This window comes from Anomalospiza imberbis, chromosome 9, assembly GCF_031753505.1.
Source record: "Anomalospiza imberbis isolate Cuckoo-Finch-1a 21T00152 chromosome 9, ASM3175350v1, whole genome shotgun sequence".
In the NCBI taxonomy this organism is placed as follows: domain Eukaryota; kingdom Metazoa; phylum Chordata; class Aves; order Passeriformes; family Viduidae; genus Anomalospiza; species Anomalospiza imberbis.
Window position 1 is genome coordinate 14,086,357 of NC_089689.1, and position 14,246 is coordinate 14,100,602.

Sequence of the window (14,246 nt, forward strand, 5' to 3'; positions counted from 1 at the left end):
GGAAGAGGACAGAGGCAGCCTCTTCCTCTGCTCTGGGTAAGGAGCAACGGCACAGGCTCAGTGTGCTGGGCTTTAGAGAAGCCTGGGAGGAGCAGGGCAGTGAGCGCTGCCATCGCTGCAGCGCAGTGAGTGCTGCCATCGCTGCAGCGCAGTGAGGGCAGTGCGCGCTGCCATCGCTGCAGCGCAGTGAGTGCAGTGAGCGCTGCCATCGCTGCAGCGCAGTGAGTGCAATGAGCGCTGCCATCGCTGCAGCGCAGTGAGCAGTGCGCGCTGCCATCGCTGCAGCACAGTGAGCGGTGAGCGCTGCCATCGCTGCAGCGCAGTGAGTGCAGTGAGCGCTGCCATCGCTGCAGCGCAGTGAGCAGTGCGCGCTGCCATCGCTGCAGCACAGTGCACGCTGCCATCGCTGCAGCGCAGTGAGCAGTGCGCGCTGCCATCACTGCAGCGCAGTGAGTGCAGTGAGCGCTGCCATCGCTGCAGCGCAGTGAGCAGTGAGCGCTGCCATCGCTGCAGCGCAGTGAGCAGTGCACGCTGCCATCGCTGCAGCGCAGTGAGTGCAGTGAGCGCTGCCATCGCTGCAGCGCAGTGAGCAGTGCGCGCTGCCATCGCTGCAGCACAGTGAACGGTGAGCGCTGCCATTGCTGCAGTGTAGAGGGTGGTGAATGCTGCCATTGCTGCAGCGCAGTGAATGGTGAGCACTGCCATTGCTGCAGTGTAGAGGGCGGTGAATGCTGCCATCGCTGCAGCGCAGTGAGCAGGGAGCGCTGCCATCGCTGCAGTGCAGTGAGCAGTGAGCGCTGCCATCGCTGCAGCGCAGTGAATGGTGAGCACTGCCATTGCTGCAGTGTAGAGGGCGGTGAATGCTGCCATTGCTGCAGTGCAGTGAGTGCAGTGCGCGCTGCCATCGCTGCAGCGCAGTGAGTGCAGTGAGCGCTGCCATCGCTGCAGCGCAGTGAGTGCAGTGCGCGCTGCCACCGCTGCAGCACAGTGAGCAGCGATCGCTGCCATCGCTGCAGCGCAGTGAGTGCAGTGAGCGCTGCCATCGCTGCAGCACAGTGAGCGGTGAGCGCTGCCATCGCTGCAGCGCAGTGAGTGCAGTGAGCGCTGCCATCACTGCAGCGCAGTGAGTGCAGTGAGCGCTGCCATCGCTGCAGCACAGTGCACGCTGCCATCGCTGCAGCGCAGTGAGCAGTGCGCGCTGCCATCACTGCAGCGCAGTGAGCAGTGAGCGCTGCCATCGCTGCAGCGCAGTGAGCAGTGCGCGCTGCCATCGCTGCAGCACAGTGAGTGCAGTGAGCGCTGCCATCGCTGCAGCGCAGTGAGCAGTGCGCGCTGCCATCGCTGCAGCACAGTGAACGGTGAGCGCTGCCATTGCTGCAGTGTAGAGGGTGGTGAATGCTGCCATTGCTGCAGCGCAGTGAATGGTGAGCACTGCCATTGCTGCAGTGTAGAGGGCGGTGAATGCTGCCATCGCTGCAGCGCAGTGAGCAGTGAGCGCTGCCATCGCTGCAGCGCAGTGAATGGTGAGCACTGGCATTGCTGCAGTGTAGAGGGCGGTGAATGCTGCCATTGCTGCAGTGCAGTGAGTGCAGTGAGCGCTGCCATCGCTGCAGCGCAGTGAGCAGTGAGCGCTGCCATCGCTGCAGCGCAGTGAGCAGTGCGCGCTGCCATCGCTGCAGCGCAGTGAGTGCAGTGAGCGCTGCCATCGCTGCAGCGCAGTGAGCAGTGCGCGCTGCCATCGCTGCAGCACAGTGAGCGGTGAGCGCTGCCATCGCTGCAGCGCAGTGAGTGCAGTGAGCGCTGCCATCGCTGCAGCGCAGCGAGCAGTGCGCGCTGCCATCGCTGCAGCACAGTGCACGCTGCCATCGCTGCAGCGCAGTGAGCAGTGCGCGCTGCCATCACTGCAGCGCAGTGAGTGCAGTGAGCGCTGCCATCGCTGCAGCGCAGTGAGCAGTGAGCGCTGCCATCGCTGCAGCGCAGTGAGCAGTGCGCGCTGCCATCGCTGCAGCGCAGTGAGTGCAGTGAGCGCTGCCATCGCTGCAGCGCAGTGAGCAGTGCGCGCTGCCATCGCTGCAGCACAGTGAACGGTGAGCGCTGCCATTGCTGCAGTGTAGAGGGTGGTGAATGCTGCCATTGCTGCAGCGCAGTGAATGGTGAGCACTGCCATTGCTGCAGTGTAGAGGGCGGTGAATGCTGCCATCGCTGCAGCGCAGTGAGCAGGGAGCGCTGCCATCGCTGCAGTGCAGTGAGCAGTGAGCGCTGCCATCGCTGCAGCGCAGTGAATGGTGAGCACTGCCATTGCTGCAGTGTAGAGGGCGGTGAATGCTGCCATTGCTGCAGTGCAGTGAGTGCAGTGCGCGCTGCCATCGCTGCAGCGCAGTGAGTGCAGTGAGCGCTGCCATCGCTGCAGCGCAGTGAGTGCAGTGCGCGCTGCCACCGCTGCAGCACAGTGAGCAGCGATCGCTGCCATCGCTGCAGCGCAGTGAGTGCAGTGAGCGCTGCCATCGCTGCAGCACAGTGAGCGGTGAGCGCTGCCATCGCTGCAGCGCAGTGAGTGCAGTGAGCGCTGCCATCACTGCAGCGCAGTGAGTGCAGTGAGCGCTGCCATCGCTGCAGCACAGTGCACGCTGCCATCGCTGCAGCGCAGTGAGCAGTGCGCGCTGCCATCACTGCAGCGCAGTGAGCAGTGAGCGCTGCCATCGCTGCAGCGCAGTGAGCAGTGCGCGCTGCCATCGCTGCAGCGCAGTGAGTGCAGTGAGCGCTGCCATCGCTGCAGCGCAGTGAGCAGTGCGCGCTGCCATCGCTGCAGCACAGTGAACGGTGAGCGCTGCCATTGCTGCAGTGTAGAGGGTGGTGAATGCTGCCATTGCTGCAGCGCAGTGAATGGTGAGCACTGCCATTGCTGCAGTGTAGAGGGCGGTGAATGCTGCCATCGCTGCAGCGCAGTGAGCAGTGAGCGCTGCCATCGCTGCAGCGCAGTGAATGGTGAGCACTGGCATTGCTGCAGTGTAGAGGGCGGTGAATGCTGCCATTGCTGCAGTGCAGTGAGTGCAGTGAGCGCTGCCATCGCTGCAGCGCAGTGAGCAGTGAGCGCTGCCATCGCTGCAGCGCAGTGAGCAGTGCGCGCTGCCATCGCTGCAGCGCAGTGAGTGCAGTGAGCGCTGCCATCGCTGCAGCGCAGTGAGCAGTGCGCGCTGCCATCGCTGCAGCGCAGTGAGTGCAGTGAGCGCTGCCATCGCTGCAGCGCAGTGAGCAGTGCGCGCTGCCATCGCTGCAGCGCAGTGAGTGCAGTGAGCGCTGCCATCGCTGCAGCGCAGTGAGCAGTGCGCGCTGCCATCGCTGCAGCGCAGTGAGTGCAGTGAGCGCTGCCATCGCTGCAGCGCAGTGAGTGCAGTGCACGCTGCCATCGCTGCAGCACAGTGCACGCTGCCATCACTGCAGCGCAGTGCACGCTGCCATCGCTGCAGCGCAGCCCGTGGCCGAGGCCTGCCCGAGCACAGCCGGGCCGCGCTGCCTCTGTTCTGAGCAGAGCAGGGGCAGCCCTGGAGGCCTCGCCCTGCTCGGGGTTTTTACCTCAGCAAAAGCATCCCCGGCTACTCCGTTACTCCCCAGAGCCCTGCCCAGGGCAGGATTTGGGGTTTTGTTGTGCTTCCCAACTGCGGGTTCATAAACTTTTGAGTCTGCCTTTGAACACTGTGGAGTTCAGGAATTTTTTTCACCTGTCACCTACATGGCAATGACTGCTACTAAAAGTAAGAACTTGCCTGTTCAGATTTGTCACCTCCCATGTAAACACTCTGAAGGTAACAGTAGATTTCTTCACAAGAGGCTGTCCTGAAAAACTGAATTGCTCCAGGCCACCTGATGTAGAGGAGTCTCATTTTCAAGGATTTGGGAAGACTTTTCCCACTTTTCTTCACTGGCTGCCTTCTGGGGGAGCAAGGTCAAGAATATCTCAGCCTATGTTTCCCCAACAGCATGTTCTTTACTCTGTTAAACGTGGGAAACGCATGTTAAGATAGCACATATCAAGTGGTTTTTAATGCAGATTGTTGGCTATGAGGGTGTGGGATGGTACCCATTCCTTGGGACTGCTATTTTCCTAACTGGCTCACGTGCCTACTTGAGTTAAGGGCATTTACTTTTCAGCAGTTTATAATTACTTCTAGCAAGTGAAAACTTGGATTAGAAAGGACCCAGGAGTCTCTAGAGTTGAAGCAGGTAAAACTGAAATGGGAAGATCACAACCTAACTGACCAAAACCTTCAACAAAACACTGCATCACAGGCATAGGAAACAGTTCAGAAAAAAAGAGTTCTGGCTCAAATTCTCCTAAAGGAAGTTTCATTATCAACCATCGTGACTTTTCCTTGAGAAGATTATCTCAAATAACTGCTAGTTCTCTCCAAAAGCACAGTGGAGCTGAAGTAAACTAGCATTTTGTTATTGAGAAGCTCTTTCTTATCTTTTGTTTTTAGAAGGTGGGTACAACCAGTCTCTTGTTCTAGGGGAAAACTACATTCTTCCTCTCCCAGAACAAAACAGAAAACAGCCCTCCCAGGGTCTAGCTAAAGACTTAAAGGTCACTGACTGGATTCCTTAAATTTAGGTTCTTGGAGTTTGCTATGTCTCATGTTTTCTCTTAACATTAATATTGTGGCAAACACATTTGCATTACATACAAGGAATGTTTGATGTGAAATATATTACCTCTTTTTCTCCATCTCCAAAAGAGGAAAATGTAATATCTTATAGATTTGAAGCAAAATGAGGAAGAAATATATTATTAAAGAAAACAAATACGACTTTATGGAAATATCATCATCAAAATTGGCAAAGATTTTCAAAGAGAACAGAAGGCATCCAGAAACTTGTTCTCTGAGTCCTAGCATGGAAGCCAAATTCTAAATTAATTTTCTTTATCAGATTATTTTATCTAGATATGCATTAGCTGACAAATATTATATATTCAGTTACTTTATTTTGTTTACTGCCAAGTGGCACCATCCAGTTGAAGATATTTTTGCCCCACACTACAGGAAAAAGCAAAAAAGACTCACTGTCACCATTTCTCTCTAGCAACTGTACCTCTTGCATCTTCTTAGTGGAAATGAAGGGTTCTAACACGCCCTTGGTAGATGTCTCCATGGTTGCATACACAGTGCTTGTGTCTCCTTCAAGCCATGTTTGTGTTGCCTTTGCAGGGCGTTTGAGGAAGCTGCCTGGCTCTAGTGCTCTGACAGGCCTCTCCTTTGGCTGGCCCGTGCTGGCACCACGTGCTGTGCCAAAACCTCCTGCTTGTTCCAGGAGCTGGGTGAGGATCCAGGAAAGTAAGCACTGAGCCCTCAGGCTGCTCACAGCACAAACTGAGCCCTAGACCTTTCTGAAACTTGAATTTGACTTTTGCCAAAGACCATACTTCCTGACAGCATAATGGTAGTCTCATGACCAGTATTGTTGAAATCAATAGGAAGTACTCAGAGGCAGAGGTCATCTTGCATAAGCTTCTTGGTGAGAACCAGAATTTTGCACAAGAATTCAGGAAAACCAGTAGCTCTCACAGTAAGAGCTTCAGACATTTTTCCTCTCATTGCTGTTTCATGCTGCAGTGGCACTGGAGAAGGAAATGAAAATGCCATATGATACATGAAGAAGGACTTTTGTTGGCATACTTATTTCAGCTCAGGTCACTATTCTGCAGAGTATAAAACCTCCCATTTAGAATTTCTTGTATCTATTTCACTCCCTTGCCCAAAAAATTTTAACATGTTTTATAATCCACTTCATGAACTAGTCAGACATAAATATGCATGCAACAGAAATAAGCACTCTCACATTTAGCTGTGCCAAGGACAGCCTTTAACCATGCATGCATCTATAAAAAGATGCATTTGTTGATTGATAATGTGAGTTTTACACATACCTTGTGTTACCTTTGCGTGTACCTGAGGAACAAAGCTATAAAGGTGTTTGATGTGTGTGCTATTCTCTAACAAGAGACAGAGCAGGAGTAATAATATTTAACAGACAAAAATGAGGGAAATGAGGGTCGCTCTGAGGAATGTTTAATGTTTAAAAAAATTATAGCACTTTACTAATTAAGATATTATGCATATTAAAGAAATATATTGTAAATGATGAATTAATGAACAGTAGCACAGACATTAGTCCACTGTTCCACCCAGAATGTTTAATTTGCAGTTTGGAGTGCCTTTTTTTTTTTTTTTTTTTTTTTTTTTTTTGAGGAAGTGTGTTGGGGCTGTGGGTTTTTTTAATGCAGAAGTCAGGTATTGATTAGTATGCAGTGAGATGACCTGGACTGTACTGGGTTTAGACAACTGCCCAAAGAGATTTTGTATAAACTTTAGAGGAAGAGAAAGAGAATATTCTTAGATGGATGAAATTGTCCTTTTACTATGCAGCAAATAATTTTTAAAGGAGTTCATTAAAAAGTTATAGTGGTTTTTTTTTAATATAAATATTGTGACTTAAGAAGAATTTTAGACCCTACAGTGAAGTTGCTGTGCATAATCCTACTCATTATATACATTGGTGCACAGCAGCTTCTTAAAATCAAAAAGCTCTCTCCTTGTTTTAAGAAAGAGTGGATACTTGTACTGCTGTATCAACAGTCAGATCTGCTCAGTTAGCATTACGGTAAACTCGACTTTCAGCTGCCAGTAGCTTGGCAATTAGAGTTTCCTGCTTTATTGTTACACACTGCAATTGAACTCTGCTGCTTTTCATTTGTGATCCAGCTTGGGATGTCAGCTGACACTGAAATGAATGTCCTAACCTCCAATTCAGTGGCTTAAAGGATACCTCCCCAACATTCACTGCCAAGATGAAATCCAGAAATTATTATTCACCAGCAGTAAACAGGGCCTGTTTTTGCAGGCACCCATTTGTAAAAAAGCAAGCATGACAGCTGGGAATTCCAGTTAAATGTGCTTTTCATATCCACACTGAAAAGCAGAATATTAAAAGTAATGTAGCTGTATTTGTAAAGAAGCATTTAGGTGATATCTTAGCAGCTCTGCATTAATACTTGTAATAATTCTCTTAAAAAATAACTTCATAAGAAGGTACGCTAAGATTTTTCAGTGCAGTTAGATACAAAATAAATACCTTCAAAAATTATTGGTGGATCTCCACTCTTCTGTCACTTTCAGATAGAAGATGACCTCTGACAAGCAAGGCACAGAGCACATCCCAATTCTAAACATATTTTTCATTAAACTCCAGACTAGAGATGATTCCTGAAAATCTTCAACTAACTTTTTCTTTGAATAACACTGAGGGCAGAATAGGAAGGCTGAGGAAATACAGAGAGAACTGCTTCCATGTAAAGTATTACTTTGGAAAGGCTGAACAGGTAATTCTGAGAGGAAAGCAATTATTACTGCTGCCTAGCCCCCCTAACACACCTCCCACCCCCACCAAGTTCTTTCAGGTTTACTGAAGAATCAGAATCTATGCCAAAGCAATTAAGGTTTTATACTGGTTAGACTGAATTTACCCAGTTCAGCACTGTGCTGTGAGGTAATGAACATTTCTATATGCTCCTTTCCCGAGCTTTTCCTCTGGAGAAAGTTTATAATAGACCACAGCAATAACTTTATTTTGTATCTGTTTACTTGCAGCTTTAACCCCCATGATCAGAATTTTCCTTTGTGTTTACAAGTGAACTATACCAGTACTTTCTACTCCATCCCACAGCCCCTTTTGGAGATGGGCCAACACATGTGGGAACTGCAGATACAGAACGGAACCATCCCAATACTGCATTTACTACTGAGCAAGCACACCTAGCACGCACTAAGTGCATCATATTGGTACCACTGCGTTTCAAAAAGTAGGTATTGCTTGCACTAAAACTTGAGCAAATAATTATTTAAAATAGTAAATCTTTGTTTCAGTTTGGGAGGAAAAAAAAAAAAAGAAGGGAAAAAAGTACTTTTCCATAGGACCAAAAAAAACCACAAAGCCAAAATAAACAAGCAAAAAACACCCAAACCCTCAAAAAAAAACCCACACTCAACATCTTCTGGAAATTCTGAAGTTTTGCGGGATGCAATGTGAGCATAAAATAGACAAGATTAATGACCTGGGATAAAGTGGCTAAAAACCTCAGCATTCTGTGTTCTGGTACAGTCTCAGTTATCTGAGCATCAGCTATTCCTAATTCCCTTCTCTCCCCCAAGTCTGAATCACATCCTCTGACATGTACTGAAGTACATTAACAGTGACATGGATTATTTGAAACCTCTCCTATTCAAACAGATTTGGGATCCAAACTATTGTAATAACTGAGTTTCCATGCCATGGTGGCCAGCCTCTGGCTAAATGCCACCGTGTCTCAGCCAGTCACTCATGTGCAGCACTCAGCACTCTCTGCTCCATTGCACCATTCCAGTCCCAAATAACCCTATAAAGCACTCTGACAATCACTTGCTATGTATTGTTTTGCTCTTGAAATTATCTTAATTTCTAAGTGTAACTTTATTGTGAGATTTCACAAAAGGATAGTGAACTAAAGTTAACAGGCAAAAACCAGCACATTTTCTCAAACTCATGAGAATACCTTGTCAGAGGTGGAAAATACTTCTGACAAGGAATTAGTCTCATTTAGGAAATACTGCCTAGATAATTAAAATTGGAAGAAGTCATGGAATTAGGCAGCAGGGAGAAGGGTTTTATTCCTTTTTCCTATATTAACATTTTGATTATTAAGACTGGATTAAGATTATTATTACTGGATAATTAACCATCCTTTTAAAATATCAGCACTGCTCAACAACAGTCCTGTTGCAATAAGTGTGCATGAAGCCTTTAACCATCAAATAACTGTTCTGTTGACAGGTCAATTGTAATTATTTTGTGTTTGGCATCCAAATTAATAAATTTGAATAATGCAACATGAAGTTGCATGAAAAAATGTACCATGTACTATTTTGAATCAATCCTCTTGTGAGGTTATTATTTGGAACACAATAGAGAAGAAAAAAATTGGTGTTAACACACCAGACCTTGAAAGATGTGAATTTGTCCAGGCCCGTTAAGAGCTGCACTGAAATAAAAGCAAGCAGAACATGCTCAAGTGGCATAAAAATCAAGTTTGGACATTCAGGAAGGGAGAGAAAGTGTTGAAATCAATCTCAGATCATGCTGAGCAGGCTTCAGCTAAATAGAAAATGTAATAATTTCTTCTGCATCCTGGAGAGACAGAAATTGCTTCTTCAAAAAATATGTGAAAATCTATATTTCACATGTATATATGGAAAATTAAAGTGGTAGCTAGAAGCCAAGAATTACAGAAGCGCAAAATACCACAAAGTTACAGTTTTCTCCCTTTCTTTGATTGCCTCATGCAGTCATCCCCTCCAAAAGAAGAGGGCTGACTGGTGAAGTTTCATAGAAAAATAAGGAAAGTTTCAGGCTTCAAAGTCATTCTGCAATAGAATTAACCTGTTATATCATTAACTTTTGCATCCATTCAGAGTTTAAGGATGTGGAACACATCCTTAATATTTGGTGTTTATAATTTTGAGGCAGCAGCCCCTTCTCATCAGCGCAGAGGTGCCCGTGGCTCAGGGGGCTCCCTCAGCTCCCGGGGCACCGGTTCCCGGGAAGCTGGGAACAGCAGCAGCTCATGTAAAACCACTTGGCCGTTCCCTCTGTCCTCACAGAAGTGCAGCTCAAATACAGTTGTGGCAGCAGTGTGTGTGTGCTCATCCTCTGTGGCTCACTCCTCTGCCGCGGGCAGGAGAAACTCTGGTGTGTGCTGCTTGGTTGGTCCCAGCCTTGGTTCATCCAAGGAAGTGGCCTGGGGAACGTCAGGAGCTACGGTGTGACTGATGGGAAGTTTTAAGAGCAGCCATCAGAAGCAAAATTATTAAGAAGGAAAAGGCCACCCTCTTAAGAGATCTAGTGTTCACAAGTGGCACAAAGATACAGTGCCAAGTTATTTTCCTACCAAAGTCTGCCTTAAGTTGAAATACAAGAGCTGAGTTGGTTTTTTTCTTCACACATGAAATATAACAAAGCAGAAAACCACACAGAGTCTTGTCTTCCTCACAAGGAGCAGTTCTGGTAGCACATGCTGTCCCTGCAGGCATTTCCTTTTGCTGTAGGTAAATATCACTGTGAATAAAACTGATGGCTGTTACCACGGAGTCAAACACTTCCAAACACTTCGGCACCTGCATGCTGGGGACACAGCCTGGCTGCAAGTGTTTGGGTTCCACTGACGGGGAAGTGAAGCCATCAAATGAGAGGGAGAAAGGGCACTCTGACCCACCTGCTGCAAGCCGACAGACTGCTGTTCCCATGCTTGAGGAACAGAATTGTAAAATATGTCAGGCATTTGGATTGCACAGCAAGCAATCTGAAGTCCTTTGTTGCCTTCTGCTTGTGTAGTGGTTTTTGCAAGTTAAAAACCCACACCAGGAACAAGGCTTTCACCCAGGCAGGGAGGAGCACGTGACTACGCAGGACCCCCAGCAGTAATCAGGTTGCAGGTAAATTATATTTCATTTTTTCCCCTATATTACTATGGAATGTGCTTCAGCATTCAACTATTCTTGAGCTATCTCCCCACTGATAAGAATGCAGCTATCACATTTTAAGAGTAGGTCATGAGCCTAAAAAAAAAAAAAAAATAAAAAGCAGAAAAGTCTGCCTTAAGCTTATATATTAACAGCTAGCACAAGCAGGTAAGAAACCCCCCCATCCTCATAAAAGTGTGGGGGACAGAAGATGACATCAGTGTTAGAATCAATGAAAAAGTGATGGATTAAGAAGGAAACATTTAGATATTTTAACAAACTGAATATATTATTTTCATTTAAATACAGCTTAATCTCTAAAAATACAGACATGTAGATAAGTCTTTCCCTTCAGCAAGTTATTTTATCTAAACATAAGTAACATTTATGTCCTTAAAAATTAGTCACAAAGGGAAGTCTTTCCCAAAATTAAGACCTGGGCTCCAGTATTATATTGCCAGAATTGATGCCTAAGTTCCCTTCTCAAAAGAGGAATTTCAACAACACACTTTCAAGAAAAGTCTGTTTGAGTTTGATTTCTTTTTACTTCAGTATTTTAGGCTTGGTCCTATGCGATTCTCTGAGCATTTTGGCATAAGTGCATCTCAGAAAACATCTCCATATAAGGGAATTTACTCAAGCAACGTAGGGAAAACACAGAACACAGATATCAGATAATAATTCCATCAAGGCTGAATTTGGGCCCATGATTCAGTTTGTGGTATTTGAAAGAAGTCTCTGTACTTAGTTTTTCCAGATGTTGATTTTAAGACACTTGCAAGCTACTTTTAGGTAGAATTAATGGCTGTTAAGAAAATGCTGTCTTCTGTAGTCTGGTACAGAGGAAAGAGGAGTGGGCTATGAACACCTCTTAATGTCTGTAATTGTTCTACAAGGCAAAAGGATCTCTCATGGGATGAGAATGGTCTGGTAAAGTAGTTGAGAGGCAATACAGCACGCATACAGCACACCATGTTTAATCAAAGTACCAAGGGCAGTGCTGCACACCCCCAGAATGTTCCAAAGTAAGTAGCAGTATGCGGACAGCAAGGTTTTAAAGGAGATATTTGAGGTAACATATAAATAAACATTATACCAGTTTACCTAGGACATGCATTATTTTGAAAAGGAATCCTAATAAATGAAAAATTAGGAACAGTTTTGGGCAGTACTAAGGCTTTTTTGTAGAGTTCTTTCTTTGCAGTTTCAATGTTACTGCCAATGTTTGGTCTTGACCATCAGTATGATTCAAGTCTTACTGGAGTCGCAAGTTGCATTTATCCTACAGCAATTTTAATAACTTCAGTCACGTAAGTTAATTAGGCTAAAACATTACTGAGTGTTAGTGCCACTACCACCCTGGGACAGGCCATTTCACAACACTGGGCGTAGTTAGCACACTGACATGGCAGCCTGAGAAAAACTCCCCCAAATTCAAGAGAATTGCAAAAGGGCTTAGTTAGCTCCTTGCCTCAGCTGAGGCACATCAAAGGGGAAGAGAGCAGCCCAGCCTTCCTTTGGCCTCACCAGGTCAGCTCACTCACTCACTGGTTTGGTTTTTTTTTTTTTTCCTTAATCCCTAGGAGACAACATAGCTGTAACTCAGAAATTCCAGAGTACCTTTCCCCTTCCTGAAGCACCAGGCTAGTGGCCAGCACTGTCTTTAGCAGCTCCCCCAGTTACCTGCATGCCAGCGAGCTCCATGGACGGCAGCGCAGTGCGGGCCCTCCTGCTCGCTCTCATTCTCCCTGCACTCCTGGGCTTCCAAGCTCTGTGGCTCCCACCCAGCAACCTACTCTTCTGCTCCAGGCAAAAATCACACCCATGACCACAAACACACACATGGTGGTGTATTTCTTCATCTGCTTCCACCCAGCCCCGTGGCTGGTACCACCGTTCTCCTCAGTTCAGAACCCAGTTCCTCTCCCTCAGACCAGCCACAGCACTCAGCAGCGCATTCCTCCTTCCCTTATGGATCAGCCTTGGGAGCTCATCCTGGCAAATTATCTTCCTGTACACAGTTTAGCTCTCCCCAACTATCTCCTTTATCCTTTAGGGAAATCCCCCCTCTCCTCAGCTGAGGCAGCTGATTAAACCAAGGCCCTTTAGCAGGATCAGATGGGTAGGAAGGAGACAATGCTCCGCCTCAGAGATGGCTGAGCTCACCCCCAGCGTTAGGACTCACCAGTCACCCCCTTGCACATGTTCAGTCATTGAGCAGAACACAGAAATCAAATGTGGTTTAGAAGTTTGATTGAGCCACATTAATTCTATAGATTATGGTGGAATTACACACGGGATAATTTAAACTCAGGGAGTTTAACAGGACTACACATATGCTTATAATAATTCATGTGCAAGAACATTTGTAAGATTATGGTCCATGTTTCCAAGAAAACAGACTTATTCTCTTCAGAGCTCTTTTTCTCTAGTTTCCAACTGAAGACATCAGCGCATGTTTATGATATTACGTGTGGTGGCTGAAGAAGTTATTACAATGTCACAAAGAGGATCGTGATTTCAGGTAGGGAATAATTCTTCTACAAATCCTCTTTCCATACAAACAGCCTTAGTAATAAGAAATGTGGAAAAATAGGACAAAGATAAGAGATTTACCCATAATGAGCAAGATTGCCCAGTATGCTCCAGCTGCTTTGTAGCGCACTGACAGGCTTAAATTTGCTTTGTGTTGTCAGCATGATGCAAAACAGAATGTGATCTTAACTACACTCAAATATTTCTTGTACAACCTCTTCCCCCAGGGCGTGAGCATATTCCTCGTCACAGAATAAAAGGCAGCAATCACCCCAAAAGATTGGTAATTTTCTAATCAGATGTTCAGTACCAACAGGAAAAACAACAAATTGTATTTGTGCCCTGCTCAGATGAGGTAAAACCCCCACGGACTACAGGATTTATTTGAGGATAACTTAAACCTAGTTGTACAGGAAGAAAATGGTAGGCCATATTTTTGTATGCTACTAATAAGGACCATTTCATTCCAAAACTGATGAAACATATAATTATGGAGCTGAGAAAATCATACCAACTGTAAATGTCTCAAACTTCCTAAGCCACTATGTACTGCAGCAAAAATGATTGAGAGCATTAACAAACAGTATCCTGATCCAATATCACTTAAGTCAATGGAAACATTTCCAAGGACTTTGGAGGATGTTGAATCTAGCCTTAAATCACATGATCTCTGAGGTTATGAAAGATGAGTTTATCCCAACATGAATGTCTGAAAACTAATGAACTTTCATTATGTTTATGTGAACTGCCATTCCCTCACCCCATTCTTCAGTTTCCTGCTTCTTTTGCACAGTTTCCTTTTCCCAGTGGGTTCTTTAGGCAGTTCTGCTTCCTTTAATTAGGAACAGCCCTGGCTGTTTTCCTTAGAGGCAGTGCAGTGGAGAAGCGGTTTGAGCTGAGCTGATCCACAGCACCACAGTACAAAACAACCTGCGGGCTGCCCTGCGAGTTCCTCAGGACTGTTACAGCCCCACCACAAGTCTTTTGAAAGAGCCCAGTTGGCTTCAGCCAGAGTTAAGACCACTTAGTCCTGATATTTTGCTATGAAATCTAAGCACAGACCTGTTCGCTCTGTGGTATACCAAGTAGGTGGCTAAGCGGGCCACAGCTCCAGCAGCCAGTCTTATAGCCTGCTGTGCCTTATACAACCAGTCCTACCAGTGG